This window comes from Pan paniscus, chromosome 10 (assembly GCF_029289425.2).
Source record: "Pan paniscus chromosome 10, NHGRI_mPanPan1-v2.0_pri, whole genome shotgun sequence".
Classification (NCBI taxonomy): domain Eukaryota; kingdom Metazoa; phylum Chordata; class Mammalia; order Primates; family Hominidae; genus Pan; species Pan paniscus.
In genome coordinates this window covers 18456537-18476382 of record NC_073259.2, presented here as the reverse complement: position 1 = coordinate 18476382, position 19846 = coordinate 18456537, and the positions used below count along the sequence as shown (strand labels likewise).

Sequence of the window (19846 nt, the reverse complement as noted above, 5' to 3'; positions counted from 1 at the left end):
CTGCACGGCCTCTCTGACTTAACTCAAAAGTCATGCTCCGTCATTTCTGCCACCTTCTATTAGTTATATAAGTGAGTGGCTGAAGCAAGTCCAGATTCAAGGGGAAGTGGAAGTAGGACCCCACCTCTCAATGGAAAGAACATCAAAGAACTTGAGGTCATCTATCACACTGAAACCTTCAAAATGCAGATTCCATCTTTTCAATTAAATACGGTGGTATAAAAGCAGAATTTCTCTATTGCCTCTTAGAAAATTATCCAAAAATAGCAAGGAGAAGGAGAAACGCAAATACAAACATAATACTTAACAGTTAAAACCGTGAACCTCAAAGTATGCAAAAGAATGCCAAAAGTAGAGAAGATTAAGCAGGGATTCAAAAAAATTCAGAGAGGGAGCAATCACTCAGGATTGTACATCACAGAAAGAAGTGGCAAAGACATTTCACCAAGGTTAAAGGCATGCACTGAAGTACAAAATCAAAATCACTTGTTTGCACCAATGGGAGCTGGGATGCACAGGTTGATTTTTAAAAATTATGTAGGTTTAAAAGAAGAATCCCTTGATGCAGCCATATTCACTTCCTCCACATTCTCTTCCTCTTCTCCTCCTTCTCATCATCTGTCCATGGAGTATTAAGAAAAGAGACAATTTACATTGGGAACAGATTTTATCTGGTTGGGTGTGGGGAAGGCTAAATAAACTCCCATATAAACCTGAGAATTGTTTCTTAAAATTTCCATAGCTTGAAACACATTCTTGCCCCTTTTCCACATTGACTTACCATGAATCGCTGATACAGTAAACACTGTATTCATTTAAAACTAAGTATTCAAGGGCTGGGCACAGTGTCTCTTGCCTGTAATCCCAGCACTTTGGGAGGCAGAGGTGGGTGGATCACTTAAGGTCAGGAGTTCAAGACCAGCTTGGCCAACATGGTAAAACCCCATCTCTACTAAAAACACAACAATTAGCCAGGCGTGATGGTGCATGCCTGTAATTCCAGCTACTTGGGAGGCTGAGGAAGGAGAATCCCTTGAACCCAGGAGGCGGAGGTTGCAGTGAGCCGAGATCACAAAACTGCACTCCAGCCTGGGTGACAGAGCGAGATTCAGTCTCAAAAAAACAAAAAAAAAAAACACAAGTTTTCAAAATAGAACCAACACAGGAGCTGTCCAGAAATATAAGAGGAAAAAAAAATCAAGAAAAGGAACAGAAAAAGAATGGGCCAAAAAACACCAGAAAAAATATCCCTATAGAGCAGGTGAAAATTTAGGCCAAATATTTTGTCATGAATTATAAAAATTTAATGAAACAATTATCACTGTAGAACAAAACTAAAAAGCAGAAATACAAAAACTCAACAGAGCTCAGTTAGAAGCAGAAATAAAAATATCAGAGAAATGAAAAAAATGAGGGAAAGAATAGACTACGGAAACTGAAAAAGAAGGCAGGAATGAGAAAAGCAAGCAGAGCTGAACAAACATGGAAATAATAGAGTAAAATGTGAATGTTATGAAGCTCTACAGTGTATAATCAGCAAAAATTGAGTGGCAACCAAGAGGGAAGGGAGAAAGTAGTAAGTAATTTGATTTCTTCATCATTTAGAGTCAGAAGTAAAAAATATAACTTAAAAATGATAAATTAATAATAAAACCATAGTACATTTACTAGTTCAAAGGTAAACACTAGGAAGTGAGTAATGTGGCTAAAATCTAGCAGTAGAAGAGTATTATAGTTTGAATTGTGCTCCTCCAAAAAAGATGTTGAAATCCTAACCCCCAGAGCCTATGAATGTAGCCTTATTTAGAAATAGGGTCTTTCCAGATGATTAAGCGAAGATGAGGTTATTAGGGTGGGCCCTAATCCAGTGTGACTGCCCCCTTATTAAAAAAAAAAGTGGAAATTTGGACTCAGAGACAGCCACATACAGAGTGAAGACAATGTGAAGACACAGAGAGAATGCCATCTGCAAGCCAAGGAATACCTGAGACCACCAGAAGCTAGGAGAGTGACATGGAACAGGTCCTTCCCTCCCAGCCCTCAGGAGAAACTAACCCTGCTGACACTTTGATCTTGAACTTCTAGCCTCCAGAACTGTGAGATAATAATTTCTGTTGCTTAAACCACCCACATCTTGGTACTTTGTTACAGCACCCCTTAAAAACTAACACCAGGAGGGAGGTGGAAGAACAAAGATGCTAATTTTATTGCTGCTCATTGTAGGAAATTAATTGGCCTTATCTCAAGAAATGCAGGTGAATATGGTGTTATAAATAACATAATTATAAAGGAAACCATTTGCACAAAAATACAAATGCTTTAGTGTTGGCACAGGAAACAAAAAACAAAGAGGTTATACATTGCAAAAATAGAAAATATAACTTGAAATTTTATGACAAAAACCAAACATTTGTCTTGGAATTAATGTGAAATAGCTAAATACACTGTTTAAAAAATCTTCAAATTGGATTGCAAAGCAAAGCTCTGTTTTGGGCACACCTAAAAGAGATGTTCTATTGTCTATTGCTTTGTTCATTTAAAAACGAATCTTTAGTGGCGAGGTAGGGGCTGAGTCAAGAGGAGTATAACCCCTGAAGATAACTCCAGTACTATATTACCTTTGAATACACATTCTCATCCATCACAAATAAATTTGGAAACTTCTCTGGTAAAGATCATATGCATATGAATGCATCTCTGCACAAGAAAAGTGTGATTTCAGATGTACAGTGCTTTATACAGCATATAGGCAGAGGTGGAATTCTTTGTCCATAGTCAAATATGTGTGCTCAAAATTCAAAAAAATTAAAAATAAAAGGATAGCAAGAGTGTGTCTGAAAAGTCTAACTGTATAAAAGCTGGGGATATGATCTTAATATCAGAGTTAAGAGCAAAAAACATTAACAAGATTTTTAAAGCACTTTATAATGATAAAGGATGTAATGCATAATAAAGATATGAGTTACATGTATCTGTGCACCAAATCACATAGCATCAAAAAGTGATAAAAAACAAAAGTTTAGGCGATACAGGGAGAAGCAGGCAGTCTGGGACTCCTTAACCTCTTTTTCCACCCATGAAAGATAAGGTAGATTATTCCGTCCTCCACACATTTATCTCTAAAACCCTCCAGAGTTGCTTAAGATTACAACCTAAAGGGAGTATCTGCACTACATGTGAAATGGTATAGTGTTATTTGAAGATAGATTAGTCAAAAATTCATACTGAAACTAAGGAAAATACTTTAAAAAATTTTAAGAAATATAATTGATAAACTAAAAGAGCAGATAAAATAAAATCATACAAAATGCTCAGTTGAAACCAGAGAAGGCAGAAAGAGAAGCCTCTGGCAATAAATAGAAAATAGTTGCAAACAGTTGATATTCATCCAACTATATCAGTAACTATACCGATTAAAAGACAGAGACTGAGCACAGCGGCTAACGCCTGTAATTCCAGCACTTTGGGAGGGCAAAGTAGGCAGACTGCCTGAGCCCAGGAGTTCAAGACCACCTGGGCAACATGGCAAAACCCCATCTCTACAAAAAATAAACAAAATTAGCCAGGCATGGTGGCATGTGTCTGTAGTCTCAGCTTACTCAGGAGGCTGAGGTGAGAGGATCACTTTAGCCCAGGAGGTTAAGGCTGCAGTAAGCAGTGATCATGCCACTGTACTCCAGCACTCCAGTCTGGGTGACAGAGCAAGACCCTGTCTCAAAAAAAAAAAAAAAAAAAAAGACACTGTCAGAATGAATAAGGAAAGCAAGACTATATATTATCTACAAGAAAACCATTCTTATTATAAAGACAGATAGATTAAAAATAAAGGAATGGAAAAAGAAAGAAAGAGAGATAAAAATAGAGATGGATAAACTGTTCTAACACTAATCAAAACAATACTGGAGGAGCCATATTAATGTCAGACAAACAGACTTCAGAATGAGGAAAATTTTCTGGGATTGAGAGGCACTCTGTAATGACAAAGGGGTCAATTCTCCAAGAAGACATAACAATCCTAAATGTGCCCAAGTCCAAGCTGAATGGAGAAACAGACAAATCCACTATTTATAGTTAGAAACTTCAACAACTTTTTGTTAGTAATTGATAAATCAAGCAGGCAGAAAATCAGTAAGGATATAGTTGACCTGAGCAGCACTATCAATCACTTGATCTAATTAACATTATAGATTATTCCATTCAACAACAGCAGAATACACGTTATTCTTAAGCCCACACAGGACATTCATCAAGATAAACCACATTCTGGGCCATAAGACACACCTTAGCAAATTTAGAAGAATAGAAATCATACAAAGGAATTCATCAGACCACAGTGGGATTAAACTAGAAATCAGTAACAGAAAGATAGCTAGGAAATCCCCCTAATATTTGGAAATTAAACAACACACTTCTAACTAACACATGGGTCAAAGAATAAGGCTCAAGAGAAACTCAAAGATATTTTTGTTTTTTCATTTGTTTATTTTAAAAGGTATATTTTGATTATTTTAAAGCACTTTCTTATAGCCATTAATCAGAAAATATTATGAGCTGGGTTTGGTGGCTCATGCCTGTTATCCCAGCACTTTGGAAGGCTGAGGCGGGTGGATCACCCGAGGTCAGGAGTTCGAGACTAGCCTGGCCAACATGGTGAAACCCCGTCTCTACTAAAAATACAAAAAATTAGCCAGGTGTGGTGGCACGTGCCTGTAGTCCCAGCTACTCAGGAGGCTGAGACAGGAGAATCGCTTGAACCCAGGAGGTGAAGGCTGCAGTGAGCCGAGATCGCGCCACTGCACTCCAGCCTGGGTGAGACAGAGTGAGACTCCGTCTCAAAAGAAGAAAGAAAATATTATTACGAATACTCATAATTGCATGTTAAATTGGTAATTTTGTTGTGCATTTTATATATTTAAAATAAAATGCTTTCCAAATAGAGATTCTCCCAATAGGCATTACTATCTGAGCTCTTCCCTGGAATTCTCTCTCACCTTTCCCTGCTAACCTAAAACCTGTTCCATTTTCTTGGTTCACACCCTCCGTTGTTTCCACAACTTCGGCCTCACATTGCTCTCTGCATTTTTCTCTAAGCACAGGTAGTCAGCAAATATGTCAGTTTTTAAGTTATGCAGGCTCAACAACTTATCTTTTATGGGAAGTTTATAATATCTTGAACTAAATGAAAATGGAAATACAATTTATCAAAACTTGTGAGGTGCAGCAAAAACAGTGATTAAAGGGAAATTTAGTGCATGTGTTAGAAAAACAGAAAGATGTAAAACCAATAAGCTTCTACCTAAGAAACTAGAGCAAGAAAGACAATGGAGGAACAGAAGAAATAAAAATTACAACAGAAATCAATGAAGTTGAGCACAGAAAAACAATAGAGGGAATCAACAAAACCAAAGCCTGGTTCTTTGGAAAGAACAATAAAATTGATAAACCTTTACCCAAACTAACCAAGAAAAAAAGAGGAGACACAAATTACCAATGTCAGAAATAAAAGAAGGGTTATCACTACTGATCACACAGATATTAAAGGGAGAAAAGAAGAATACTATAAACAACTCTATGCCAATAAATTTGACAATTTAGATGAAATGGACCAATTCCTTGAAAGACACAAACTACCAAAATTCACACAAGGATAAATAATCTGAATAGCTTTAGCTCTATTAAATAAGTTGAATCAATAATTAATAGCCTTCCAAGAAAGAAATCTGAAGGCCCAGATGTTTTCACTGGTGAGTTTGCCAACCTATACTGAAAATAATTTAGCAATATCTATCAAAATTTTAAATGTACATATCCTTTGGCTCAGGAAAATTTTCTTCAGGTATATTTATACATGTGGGATATGATATATGTCAGAGGTTATTCATTGCAATATTGTTCCTATTATCAAAGGATTGAAAACAATGTGAACCTCCATTGATAGGCTCCTTGTTAAGTATTTACGGCACATCCATACATGAAAATCCATACCACTGGGAAAAACGTGAATCATTACTCATATATCACTATGGCATGATTTCCAAAATACATTGGCACATGACAACAAAAGAACAATTTACAGAAACCATAAGTATAGTACATTATCATTTGTGTAATGAGAAAGTAGAGAAAAAAATATATGCATGTATTTGTATGTCTATGCACAAAAAAACTCTGGAAAAATATATATGAAAGTAATATAACAAGGCATGCTTTTTGGCTGGGCGTGGTGGCTCCACCTGTAATCCCAGCACTTTGGGAGGCTGAGGCAGGTGGTTTCTTAAGGTCGAGAGTTTGAGACCAGCCTGGCCAACATGGTGAAACCCGTCTCTACCAAAAATACAAAAATTAGCTGGGTATGGTGGCATGCACCTGTAATCCCAGCTACTTGGGAGGCTAAGGCTCAAAAATCACTTGAACCCGGGAGGCGGAGGTTGCAGTGAGCCGAGATCGTGCCACTGCACTCCAGGCCTGAGTGGAGGAGTGTGACCCTGTCTCAAAAAAAAAAAACAAAAATGCAACAATGCATACTTCTAAGAAAGGGGAAAGGGTAGCTGAGAAACATAGTCTAGGAGAAAAATTCTTTATTTCATATCCTTTAGTATATTTTGAATTTTTGAAATCTATATTTTACTTAAAAAAATGAAAAATTTTAAAAGTTACCAGTTTCCCTGCTGACCCCTCCCAGAGATTCTGATTTGGGGCCAAGGAATCTGCATGATTAACAGGCTCTCCAAGTGATACAGCAGATGCAAGGAGCACACTGAGAAACACTGACCCACATCATAGGTCCACATGTGAGAGTAATATAAGAGAAGAATCACAAAGAATTGAGGATTTAGGAGGGAAAAAAGAAAATGTAAGGATGAAGAGAGCCAAAGACAACATCCAGGTGCTGATCCCAAGAGTGGGAAACTTACAGCATTGTCCTAAATAAGATGGAAGGGGAATTTTCCAAAATAAAGGACAATACACCCATTTAGATGTCATTGGAGACTGGTTCCTCTTACTGTTCTAGATACAATTTTAATGTGGATTATGTCATCAAAAAGAAATAGCTGACATTAGGCTGAGTGTGGTAGCTCACGTCTGTAATCCCAGCACTTTGGGAGGCTCAGGCGGGTCGATCACCTGAGGTCAGGAGTTCGAGACCAGCCTGGACAATATGATGAAACCCTGTCTCTACTAAAAATACAAAAATTAGCCAGGGGTGGTCGTGAGCACCTATAATCCCAGCTACTCAGGAGGCTGAGGCAGGAGAATCACTTGAACCCTGGGGGGCGGAAGCTACTTCACTCCAGCCTGGGCAAAAGAGCAAAACTCTGGCAAAAAAAAAAAAAAAGGAAAGAAATGGCCGACATTACAATTGTTTTGGACATGTCAACAAAGTTCCTCTCCTTTGATTCCTCTTTTTCTCTAAAATTGCTGATTATGATCAACCTCTAAGTTTCAAATAAGCATATCTTATACTTTTTTCCTCTTTGTGCTTTCTCTCTCTTTCTTCTCCCAACCTCTTTTAAACATATCTCCCTTCTTAAAAACTTGTACCTGTAGTAGGATGGAATGATAGACACTAATGCACCCACAGTCTCTCTAATAACTGGGTTCATGCTGCCGACCTTCCTCCTAGAGTCTTCTCCTATCGCACACCAACCCACCCCATCCCATCCCATTCATTCAACAAATATATATTGAGAGCTTATGTTTCTGACACTATTCTAGGTACTGAAGATAGAGTTGTGATCCAGAAGATCTCTCCTCTTATGACATGTACAGTTTAGTGGGAAGAAAAAGACAAAAAGGAAAAGAAGCATAGAAATGAATTAATTATTTTCAGATAATGATAAGCGCTCTAGGGAGAGGAGACACTTTAGGTTGGGGAGTCGAGGAAGCTCTCTCTGAAAAGGGGATTTGAGACCCGAATGATGAAAAGAAGCCATTCAAGTCAATTTCTGGAGAAGAAATTCTAAGCAAAGAAACAATGAATACCTACACCCTGATCTAGAACATACTTGTATTCTTAAGGAATACCAAGGAGATCAATGCAGCTACAGTATAGGAAACTAGGAGAAGGATACTTAATATATTAAGTTAAAGAAGTAGGCTGTGTGTGTGTGTGTGTGTGTGTGTGTCACAGCTTATCTCTACACCATTTGATAGTAGGTTGCATATATCATGTCCGCTTATCCCCTTAATACCCCTGTGTGTATTTCTTAAGAACAAGGATATTCTCTTACACAACCACAGTATAGTTATCAATGTCAGGAACTTTAATATTGATATAATACTTTTATCTAATCTACAGTCTGTATGCTAACTTAATCAATTTAATTCTACTAATGTTCTTTAGAGTATTTTTTCCTGGCACAGGGTCCAGCCCATAATCACAGATGACATTTACTTGTAGTGTCTCTCTAGTCTCGTTTAATTTGAATCAATTCTTTAGCCTTTTCTTGTCTTTTAAGACATTGACACTTTAAAAGAATATAGATTAGTAATTTTATGATATTGAAATAGTTGCTTCAATTTGGATTTTTCATCATTCTTCTCCTTTTTTAGGTGAAGGTTCACTTACAGAGCACTTACTATGTGCCAGGCCCTGTTCTAAGTGCTTTGCAATTATTCATCCTCATAACAAGCCTCTGAGGTACATATTATCATTATTTCCATTTTTCAGATGAGAGCCCTGAGGCAAAGAGAGAGTAAATAAGTTGCCCAAGGTCACCCGACTTGTAAGCAGGGATTTGAACCGAGGCAGCCTGGTTCTGGAGCCCTTGCCTGTAACCTTCTTCCGTCTCAGTAAACTCCAGCCACACTGGCCTCCTTGCTTTCTTCAACATGCCAGGTATTCTCCCACCTCAGGGCCTTTGCACGTGCCTTTCTGACTGACTTGAAAACTTCTCCCCTAGCTATCTTCTCAGTGATGCCCTCACTTTTTGGGGAGTCTCTGTTGAAATGTCACCACCCTATCTAAAGTGGCACACACTGACATACGTTGGCCTTCAACACACACCACCTGACCTATTACATATTTATGAATGTGTTTATTTACTGCCTGTCTCCCATGCCGAAATGTAAACTCCAGTAAAGCAGGGGTTTTCGTCTGTTTTGTTCACTGCTACAGTTTAGAACCCCGTAGACTACCTGGGAACTGGGTAGGTAGTAAATAAACAGTGGTGAATAAATTTAACACAAATCAGTAAATTTAAATCTATAAATTATTTATAAATTTAAACAAATCAGACATTTAGAAATGTTGAACATTAAAGAAGATGACTTTTCATTTTATAATTTAAAAAGAAAGATGAAAGGAAACAATTTCTTAGTGAGTAAATGTTGCTGGTACCCTATGTTCTGATGGGAGACAGAAGAAAAAGCACGCCACTGTGGGCAGGGAGTGCTTCAGGGTGGGCCCACCCTGAAGAGGGGAGCATGCCCACAGTCAGACACCCTGGGAGGAGCCCTGTCCTGGATGAGAAATGCTGGTGGAAGCACAGGCGACAAAAGCAAAATAGACAAATGGGATTATATCAAACTAAAAAGCTTCTGCAGGGCAAATAATTAACAGAGTGAAGAGACAGCCTACAAAAGAGGGGAAAATACTTGCAAACTATACATCTGATAAGGGGTTAATACCAAAAAATGTATAAAGAACTCAAATAACTCAATAGCAATACAACAAATAATCTTATTTTTAAAATATGGCTGAGCGCAGTCGCTCACGCCTAAAATCCCCGCACTTTGGGAGGCTAAGGTGGGCAGATCACTTGAGGCCCAGAGTTCGAGATCAGCCTGGCTAACATGGTGAAACCTGTCTGTACTCAAAATACAAAAATTAGCCAGGCATGGTGGCGCATGCCTGTAATCCCAGCTACTCAAGTGGCTGAGGCAGGAAAATCACTTGAACCCAGGAGGTGGAGGTTGCAGTGAGCCGAGATTGTGCCACTGCACTCCAGCCTGGGTGACACAGCGAGACTGTCTCAAAAAATGAAAATAAATAAAAAATTTTAAAAAATTTTAAAGGCAGGCCAGGCGCAGTAGCTCACGCCTGTAATCCCAGCATTTTGGGAGGCCAAGGCGGGCAGAACACCTGAGGTCAAGAGTTCGAGGCCAGCCTGGCCAATGTGGTGAAACCCTGTCTCTACTAAAAATACAAAAATTAGCCGGGCATGATGGTATGCACCTGTAATTCCAGATACTCGGAGGCTGAGGCAGGAGAATCACTTGAACCCGGGAGGCGGAAGTTACAGTGAACTGAGATCACACCACTGCACTCCAGCCTGGGCAACAGAGCGAGACTCAGTATTAAAAAAAAAAAAAATAGACAAAGGACCTGACCTGACTAGACATTTCTCGAAAGAAGACACAAATGGCCAACAAGTTTATGAAAAAGGCTCAACATCACTAATCATCAGAGCAATGCCAGTTAAAACCACAGTGAGATGTCACCTCCTACGTCATAGAAAGGTTATTATCAAAAAGACAAAAAAGACAACCAGTGTTGGCAAGGATGTGGAGAAAGGAACTCTTGCACACCGCTGGTGGGAATGTAAATTAGTACAGCATTAATTTCCATCCTTTGTGTATTTGGAAAATAGTATGGAGGTTCCTCATGGAATTAAAATTAGAACTACCATGTGATCCAACAATCCCACTTCTGGGTATACATTCGAAGAAAATGAAATCAGTGTTGAAGAGATATCAGCACATCCATGTTCATTGCAGCACTATTCATAGTACTTGACTTGAATCAAAGCTATTGGCTTTGCTTAATGAACAGTACTTCAAGTAGGCAAGATATGAAATCAACCTAAGTTCATCAACAGATGAATGGATAAAGAAAATGTAGTATATATACACAATGGAATCCTATTAAGCCATAAAAAAGTAAGAAAATCCTCTCATGTGCAACAACAGGGATGAAAATGGAGGATACTATGTCATGTGAAATAAGCCAGGCCCAGAAAAATAAATACTGCATGATCTCACTCATGTGGACACTAACTTGATGTCATAGAAGTAGAGAGTAGAACGGTGGTTAGCAGGGGCGGGGGCAGTTGGGAGGGGTGGGTATTGGGATCATGTTTGTTAAATGATACAAAATTTCATTTAGAAAGGAGAAGTTCAAGAGATCTATTGTACAACATGCACACTATAGTTATAACAAAATATTCTTGAAAACTGCTGAAAGAGTGGATGTTAAGCTTTCTCACCACAAAAATGATAACTATGAGGGAATGAATACATGAAGTAGCTAGATTTAGTCATCCACAATGTGTATATACTTCAAAACATCATGCTGTACATGATAAATATATACAATTTTGAATGTCACTTAAAAATAAAATATAGGAATGCAAAAATTTAAAAAGCTGACTGGGGGCCGGGCGCAGTGGCTCACGCCTGTAATCCCAGCACTTTGGGAGGCCGAGGCAGGCAGATCATGAGGCCAGGAGATCAAGATCATCCTGGCCAATGTGATGAAACCCCATCTCTACTAAAATACAAAAAATTAGCCATGCATGGTGGCATGCGCCTGTAATCCCAGCTACTCAGGGGGCTGAGGCAGGGGAATCGCTTGAACCTGGGAGGCGGAGGTTGCAGTGAGCCAAGATCACGCCACTGCACTCCAGCCTGGGTGACAGAGCCACACTCTGTCTCAAAAAAAAAAAAAGAAAAGAAAAAAAAGCTGACTGGGAAGGCAGACTTTGTGCAGGCTGCACAAAGGAGAGAGGGGGCAATGTGGAGGAAATACCCCTTCTCTGTGAGCCTTATACTCTCGGGCCAGGACTCAGAAGAGTCTCAGGTGCACCAGAAAATACTACTGCTAAACTGAGGCAGAAACACTAATTATTTAGCCACCATATGTAAAAATCTTAATGGAATAGATCCTCGTTACCTTGAGAATAAATTCCAGCCTACTTTATTACATGCAACTGTGTGTTGATGCCTTATTGCCAAATATTATTTGATTTGCCCATGTCTTACCTATAAGGAAAGAATGGTGGTAGCTGTTCTCTCCTGCTTCCTGTTCCATCATTCTCATAACCTATTTCACAGAGAAAATGAAAGCCTTCTGACAGGAGCTCCCACAACTTGCCACCTCCAACCTCCGTAAGTACATAGGCAGACACCCACCTTTTCCTCCCTCTCTCCTCCTATGATGGGAGAGATGTCTAACCACCCATGTTCTTATTCACATCTGATTTTGTTTTTTGTTTTTTGGGTTTTTTTTTTTAGACAGAGTCTTACTCTGTTGCCCAGGCTGGAGTGCAGTGATGCAATCTGGGCTCACTGCAACCTCCGCCTCCTGGGTTCAAGCAATTATCATGCCTCAGCCTCCTGAGTAGCTGGGATTACAGGAATGAGCCACCACACTGGACTAATTTTTGTATTTTCAGTACAGACGGGGTTTCGCCATGTTGGCCAGGCTGGTCTTGAACTCCCGACCTCAGGCAATCTGACTGCCTTGGCCTCCCAAAGTGCTGTGATTACAGGCATGAGCCACTGCGCCCGGCATCTAAAATATTTTTATTTCTTTCAGAGCTGCTATCTGTCATATGATGCTATACAAGGTTACAATTTGGTATCTTATTGCTACAAAGAGTCTGTGTTTTCAGCCTTAAGATTTAATGTTCATGCTGGTCAGTTGTGCCTGAATTCCAAAAGGAGGAAGGTATAATGAGGCATGATGGGACCCCCATTTCCCATCATGGCCTGAACTAGTTTTTCAGGTTTCTTTGGAATCCCATTGGCTGAGACGAGGGGTCCATTCAGTCGAGTGAGGGGCTTAGAATTTTTCTTTCAGTTTATACACACTCAACAGTATTCAATCATAATACCTAATAAATTGCAAAGGAAAATGTCTCACAGCATACCGAATTCTTCAGATAAAGAAAGACACCAAATAGCTGGGCGTGGTGACTCATGCCTATTATCCCAGCACTTTGGGAGGCTGAGGCGGGCAGATCACCTGAGGTCAGGAGTTCGAGACCAGCCTGGCCAACATGGTGAAACCCTGTCTCTACTAAAAATACAAAAATTAGCTGGGTGTGCGCCTGTAATCCCAGCTATTTGGGAGGCTGAGGCAGGAGAATCACTTGAACCTGGGAGGCGGAGGTTGCAGTAAGCCGAGATCGTGCCTGGGAGACAGAGCAAGATTCCATCTCAAAAAAAAAAAAAAAAAAAAGCAAGACACCAAATAATCTGGACTTTAAAATGATGCTTCCCCACAATGCTCTTGAAGCAGCAATGTTCAGCCCTTGGTAGCAGGACAAACTTGACCACTGGTGTGGGGAGAATCTAGCCCTTAACAGTGTATACAGTGCTTTTTATTGCCTGGACTCCTTTAATCCTCCCGACAGCACTGTGAGCTGGCATTATTACCCCAGTGTTGCAGATGTAGAAAGTGAGTTCTGAGGCCAGGTGCAGTGGCTCACACCTGTAACCCCAGCACTGTGGGAGGCCGAGGTGGGAAGATCACTTGAGCCCAGGAGTTTGAGACCAACATGGGCAACATAGCAAGACCCTGTCTCTAAATTTAAAAAAAGAAAGAAAGTGAGTTCTGCAGAGGTTAGGAAATTTGCAGAAGAAATATTCATTACACTGGTAGGACAGAGCCAGATTGGAATCCCCATCTTTTGACCCGATGTTTTCTGATTCCCAAATACTTCCGCTACTTGACCATACTGAGTAATAGAGCCCATTGCACTGTATCTAGTTTAGTAACTAAAATAGATGACTAGCTCTAATATCAAGAATGTTTTAAATCATTCCACACTTACTGAGTATCCTCTGTGTGTGGCTAGTGAGAGAAGTGCTAAAGAAAAATAGATCTTGCCTTTTAAAAGATTAGTTTGTTATAAAGGAGGTATGGTTGTGAGCAAAAATACTCAAGAGACCCTTACAAAGCAACCTAAGAGTCTCTTATGAACTCCAAGCTGCATGCTATTTCACATTTTAATGTCTCTGGATGCATTTAAAATCAATTGAATGTCATAGTTTACTTAGCAGCATTTGTTTTTTTTCTTGGTGGCACATAAAATAACAGGGCCTGTCTTATAGTCAATAGCATCTTAGAGTCAAGGAACTATGAAATAATTAAATGGCAATTTACTTTATAGCAATGAACAAATATTTGTCAAAGGGCAAATATTTTTTGTCTGGAGTTAATAAAGTTAATATCTTTTACCACAAAGCTAGAGGTCAACAGTACCACTATTATTGATTGCCACTACCTGGCTCCGGCTCAACTTCCCCTTGCTCAGGATGAAAGCACAGCAGGCAATCCCTCAGCTCTGGTTTAGGGCAGCTGCCACAAATTAGTCTGACAATTAGGTTAACAATTTCAAATGACAATGCAACCAATGGGTAAAACATGCATAAAGAATCCTCATAAAGGCCAGGCAGGTTGGCTTAATTTAACCACTTTGGGAGGCGGATGGAGGAGGATCAATTGAGGCAGGAGTTTGAGACCAGCATGGGTAACATAGTGAGATTCCCTTCTCTGCAAAAATGTATTAAAAATTCACTGGCAGTAGTGGTGCACACCTGTAGTCCCGGGTAGTCAGGAGGCTGAGGTGGCAGGATCACTTGAGCCCAGGAGTTCTAGGCTGCAGTGAGCCATGATCGCACCACTGCTCCCCAGCCTGGGTGACAGAGCAAGATCCTCTCTCAAAAAAAGAAAAATAGGCTGGGCAAAGTGGCTCACACCTGTAATCCCAGCACTTCGACAGGCCAAGTTGGACGAATTGCTTGAGCCCAGGAGTTTGAGACCAGCCTGGGCAACATGGAGAAACCTTGTCTCTACAAAAAATAGAAAAATTAGGTGTGCACCTGCAGTCCCAGCTACTTGGGAGGCTAAGGTGGGATGAGCACTTGAGCCAGGGAGTTCGAAGCTGCAGTGAGCCAAGATCATGCCACTGCACTCCAGCCTGGGCAACAGAGTGAGATCCTGTATCAAAAAAAAGAAAAGAGAAAGAATCCTCAAGTAGGCAGAATATTAGAACAAATGAGATGACAAGAGAGTTCAGACAGGACCACACAGTGTTCATGGACACAGTGTTTGAGGGACACTTTCAGAGAAGTCAGTTTCAAGGAGTGAGTCCAAGGGGGAAGCTGGACATTCAGAAAGTATTTGGAAAGCAGTGCCATATGTAGATGTAGATACAGGTCGGAAAAGCCAGGGTGACAGAGTACAAAGCATTATGGACGCTGACAACCCAGACATGAGTTCAAATCCTCACCAAGCCGCACATTAGTTGTTGCCTGGGAAAGTTACTTAATTGTTTTAAGCCTCAGTTTCCTCCTTTTTATTATTTTTAATTTTTTCAGATACAAATAGACTTTATTTGATGTAATGTAATAAAACATTTTCAAGTTTAACAATATGTATCTGACCATAAATAATCACTTAAATTATGAATACAAGTATACGCGGTCACATTAGCAAATCTGCAGCTCAGGAATTTGTACAAACTTTGTCTGAAAGGACAGTGCCTTCTTCCCCTTTCAGGAAAGGCAGCCCTTCCCCATGTGTGGTAAGAAGCAATGTCAATGGGAGTTGGAAGAAGTCCATAATCCATGTCGAAATTCCACTTTATCCTGAGAGGACAGCTTGCTTTATTGTAGAAAAATAATATTCTCTTTCAGTTCTCTCTTATCAAATGAAGGATTGCATTCATTTTGCCCCTTGTAGGTATAGGTACTCTTCTTTTCTCATCTACTGTCTTTCTGTCTCCTTAGCTCATACTTATTACACAGCTCGTTTAAAATATATATATCTGCAAGGAGACCTTTTCTGTTCCCTTACCTGCCCTTCATGTCTACCATTTTTTGGTGGGTAGGGGTGGAAGTCAGGGGACAGAACTGCTTTGGCACACAGTTGATTTAAGATACAGAGAACAGGCTGGGCACAGTGGCTCACACCTGTAATCTCAGCACTTTGGGAGTCCAAGGCAGGTGGATCAACTGAGATCAGGAGTTTGAGACCAGCCTGGCCAACATGGTGAAACTCCTTCTCTACTAAAAATACGAAAATTAGCCAGGTGTGGTGGCAGGTGCCTGTAATCTCAGCTACTTGGGAGGCAGAGGCAGGAGAATTGCTTAAACCCAGGAGGCGGAGGTTGCAGTGAGCCGAGATCGCACCACTGCACTCCAGCCTGGGAGACAGGATAGGTGAGACACTGCCTCAAAATAAAAAATAAAAATAAATACAGAGAACAAATTTCTAGAAGGAACAGACTGGTGTTCTGGAGCATTTCCCAGGAGTGGTCCAGGTGACCTCCACTTCACACAATTTGGTTTAACACAATGCTGCTCAACAAGAATGAACACGTTTATGCCCCCATCTCCAGAAGCATCACAACCTTTCATGGAAAACCCATTATTCCCACACTATTTCCATATAACATACAGTTATGGACCATCCCATGGGATGGTCCATGGCCCTACTGCACCCTTGTGAAAAATGAGAGTCAAAAACATGCCAATAATCATGTTAATGACAATACAGTTGGGTACCACTCACACTTCACTGAGATAAAAATCCTCATGGAAGGCATCCCCCTCACGTCTCAGGACCCTTCAGAGCACAAGAAAAAGCTTTGTTCAGGTTGTATGCTGCTCTCCATCCTGAGACCTGTTCCCGAGCTACACCATAACAATAAGTGAATTAACAAAGAAGTACATTTGTGGGGAAGTTACAGGGACCCTGCAGAAAAGCCAAACTATTTGACAGAATCTTGAAACAAACACTGCTCTGGGAAATCATTTGTATTAGCTGATGACTGGGCTCTGTTTTCTAACATGGACATGCAACATATTCAATACTATGCTTACCACAGTTTGCCTGGTAAACCCTTCTGTCATACAACAAAATACATTCTGTCTCATGAATGATTGCTGAATATTCACCATGAGACCTAGACTCGGAAGCATGGAAAGTGTGCATTGGAACTTTCTCCCACTTGCATGGATTTGGACATGTGCTAAGAACCTGAAACTGCTTCCTTTCTGGAACTCAATTCTGTCAGTGTGCTTACTGCTGAGATGATCTGCTATCTTAAACTGAGAACACACAATAACACTGATCCACAGAAAAAAGGAGAGGTCACCATCTCCCTCATAAGATATGTTGTACATCAGGTCATGCTGTTTGTCACGTTTTAGCCATCCTAAGAAAGGACAGAAGCTGCATTTCATTCTGCAGTCTTGGCAAATGACTTTCTTCTGTTTCCACCTCTATTTTGCCTTGTTTATTTCATCTCCATTATCCCTCTTTCAGTCATGAATCATGACTTTTTTTTCTACAGTAGTCAGAGTTTTGTAGGACAAACTCAGGTCTCTCTGGCCTCTCAGCAAGCTTCAGGGCTTCATGCATGCCTGCAGCTGAGAGTGTCTGGTTGATATTCTGGTACTGGCACTGGAGCCGGCTGCAATAGGTGGTCCTCAGGTCCCAGTTGAAGAAGGCATATATAAAAGGGTTAATGAGAGAGTTTGCATAGCCCAGCCATGGAAATATCCTCTCCACCCACAGTGGGATGCAGCTGCAGGCAGTGCCATAGACAGAAGGGTCTGGCTGTCAGGAGGAAAAAGGGCGGCCAGCACATGGTGGAGGCCCAGACGATGATCCCCAGGGTAGTCGCTGCTTTCTGTTTCCGCTTAAAGATGGAGATATTTTTTCCTTTCATGCTTGAGGAGTCTCGAAAGGTTTGCACACTCTTCCACCTCCTGGAACTTCACTGTGCCATTCAGGGTGACTACTGCTGTCTGGTTCCACTCGAGGGAAGCCGGGTAACCTGTGTTAGGCCGCGCTTTTCCTGGCGGCCTTGTAAATCTGTTAGTACATGAAAAGCATGACGCACATGGGGATTAGGATGCCACTGCGGTGGAGTAAGTCGTGTAGCCAAAGTCTTGACTGACCAAGCACACCTTATCATCGTTTACATTCTGAGACCGACCAAAAATGGTAGGTAAAGTGACAAAGGTGGAAAGAAGGCAGACAGAAAGAATCATCTTCGTCATGCATTTCCCCTTCTGCCTCATAGGGTACGTGAGAGGCCTCCTGATCCCGAGGTACCTGTCAATGCTGATCACGTACAAGGTCAAGATCCAGGCCGTGCAGCACATGACATTCATGGAGAAGAAGACGTTGCAGAAAAAGTGTCCAAAGATCCACTTGCCCCCGATGAGGTCGGTGACACTGATGAAGGGCATGACCACCATGGCCACCGAGAGGTTGGCCAGCGCCATGGACACGATCAGGTAGTTGGAGGGCTGGCGGAGCTTCTTGACGAAGCACACGGAGATACCACCAGGCAGTTGCCCGCGATCGTCAGCAGAGAGATGAGCGTCAGGACAGAGCCGATCACAACTTTCTCGGCCCTTTCTTGATTTGCTCCCCGCGGCCGGAGGCATTGCCCGGGGTTGCGTCCCAGGTGGGCGCCGGGCTGGCCGTCACCTCGGGGGCCCCGCTCAGCAGATGCGGCGTCCCGGAGACCGCGACCGGTTCGGCGCCACCGTCGGGGCTCAGGTCGGGCAGCCTGCCCCCCACCTCTGGCAGGAGGAAAGAGCAGAGGCGCCCGTAGAGGTCCGGGTGGCCGCTGCTGTTAACATCCATCACCGCGCCGCCGTGTGGCGCTGCCCAAGAAGCCGCCCCACCCCCGCGGCCGCCACAGGCTCCGGCTTTCGGCCCCGGGGCTTCAACTCGCCGGTTCCCCTCCGCCCGGCCCAGCTTGAGGCCTGCACCGGCCGCTGGGCAGCGCCAGGCTCGGCCTCGGGGCCCCGCCTGTCCCAGATCCCCGGCCGCTGCGTGAAACGCGAGAGCGCTGCCGAGCGGGGACTCCCTGAGGGAGGGACCTCGGACCCCGACGGACGCCCGGGACGCGCGGGCTCTCGGGCGCTCCGGCGGGGCTCGGCCGGCGGCTCCACAGCCCGCAGCACCCGCGCGGCTCGGAGCAATGGAGGATCAGGCAGCGGCAGAAGCTTCCGTTTCCTCCTTTTTAAATGGCTCCAAAATATTTCTTGTCGGTGGTGTGTGGAGTAGAGATTTATTGGTAAAATACTTGACAGAAAGCAGGCACTCAGCTGAGTAAATGGTGACAAAATTGGTGAGAAGATTTTTGAATAGGAGTGAACGAGAAAAGCCATGCTTAGAAAAGTCACCTGGAAACTGATTTAGAGGGATGGTAGGAAAGAGTGGCAGCAGGAAAGTGGTTTGGATGCTCTTTCAATGGTCTAGAAGAGGTCATGGGGCGGGGGTAGACGGACGGCTACCAAGACAGGGAGCCTGGCCGCCGCTGTACCAGCGGGATCGAGCCTTCGGGTAGAGGACCGGAGAAGCGTGAGCAACCCGGGGCTCGGAGGTTGGAGCCCAGGCACCTGAGAGAGGACGTTCCCCACCACCGCTGCCTAAAGCCACTCCAGGCGAGAATCGCTTTCCGGGGCCCCAGCGGATAGGTTAGACTCAGAATAAGAGAAGGGGTCTGCGGAGGGGGACGGCCTGAGGCCCGCTGCCGGGTTCCCTCCCCAGACACCCGCGGAAAGCCCGAAAGGAGGCGGAACACGGCCCTGCAGCTCGCCACGGCGGGCCCACCCCTTGCTTAGCCGCCTCGCACCCTCGCCTCACCGCACTGCTGCACTGCTGCCCTGCTGCCCGCCCTTCGCATCACTGACCCGCCCTCTCTCCGCCCCCTCGCCTCGCCGCCCCGCCCTCTCTCTCCGCCCCTTCACCTCGCCGTCCCGCCCCCTCGCCTCACCGCCGGGCTGAATTGCCGCCCCGCCCTCTAGCCACGCCCTCTGGCCCCTGCCTCTAGCCCCGCCTCTCGCCTCGCCGCCTCGCCGTCCCGCCGCC

At 42.8% G+C, this 19846-nt stretch overlaps 1 pseudogene; it reads right to left on the bottom strand.

The window, feature by feature from the left end:
- Nucleotides 1-14009: 14009 nt before the first annotated feature.
- On the bottom strand, nt 14010-18613 carry LOC103785722 (5-hydroxytryptamine receptor 7-like; annotated as a pseudogene).
- Between the last annotated feature and the right edge of the window lie 1233 nt (nt 18614-19846).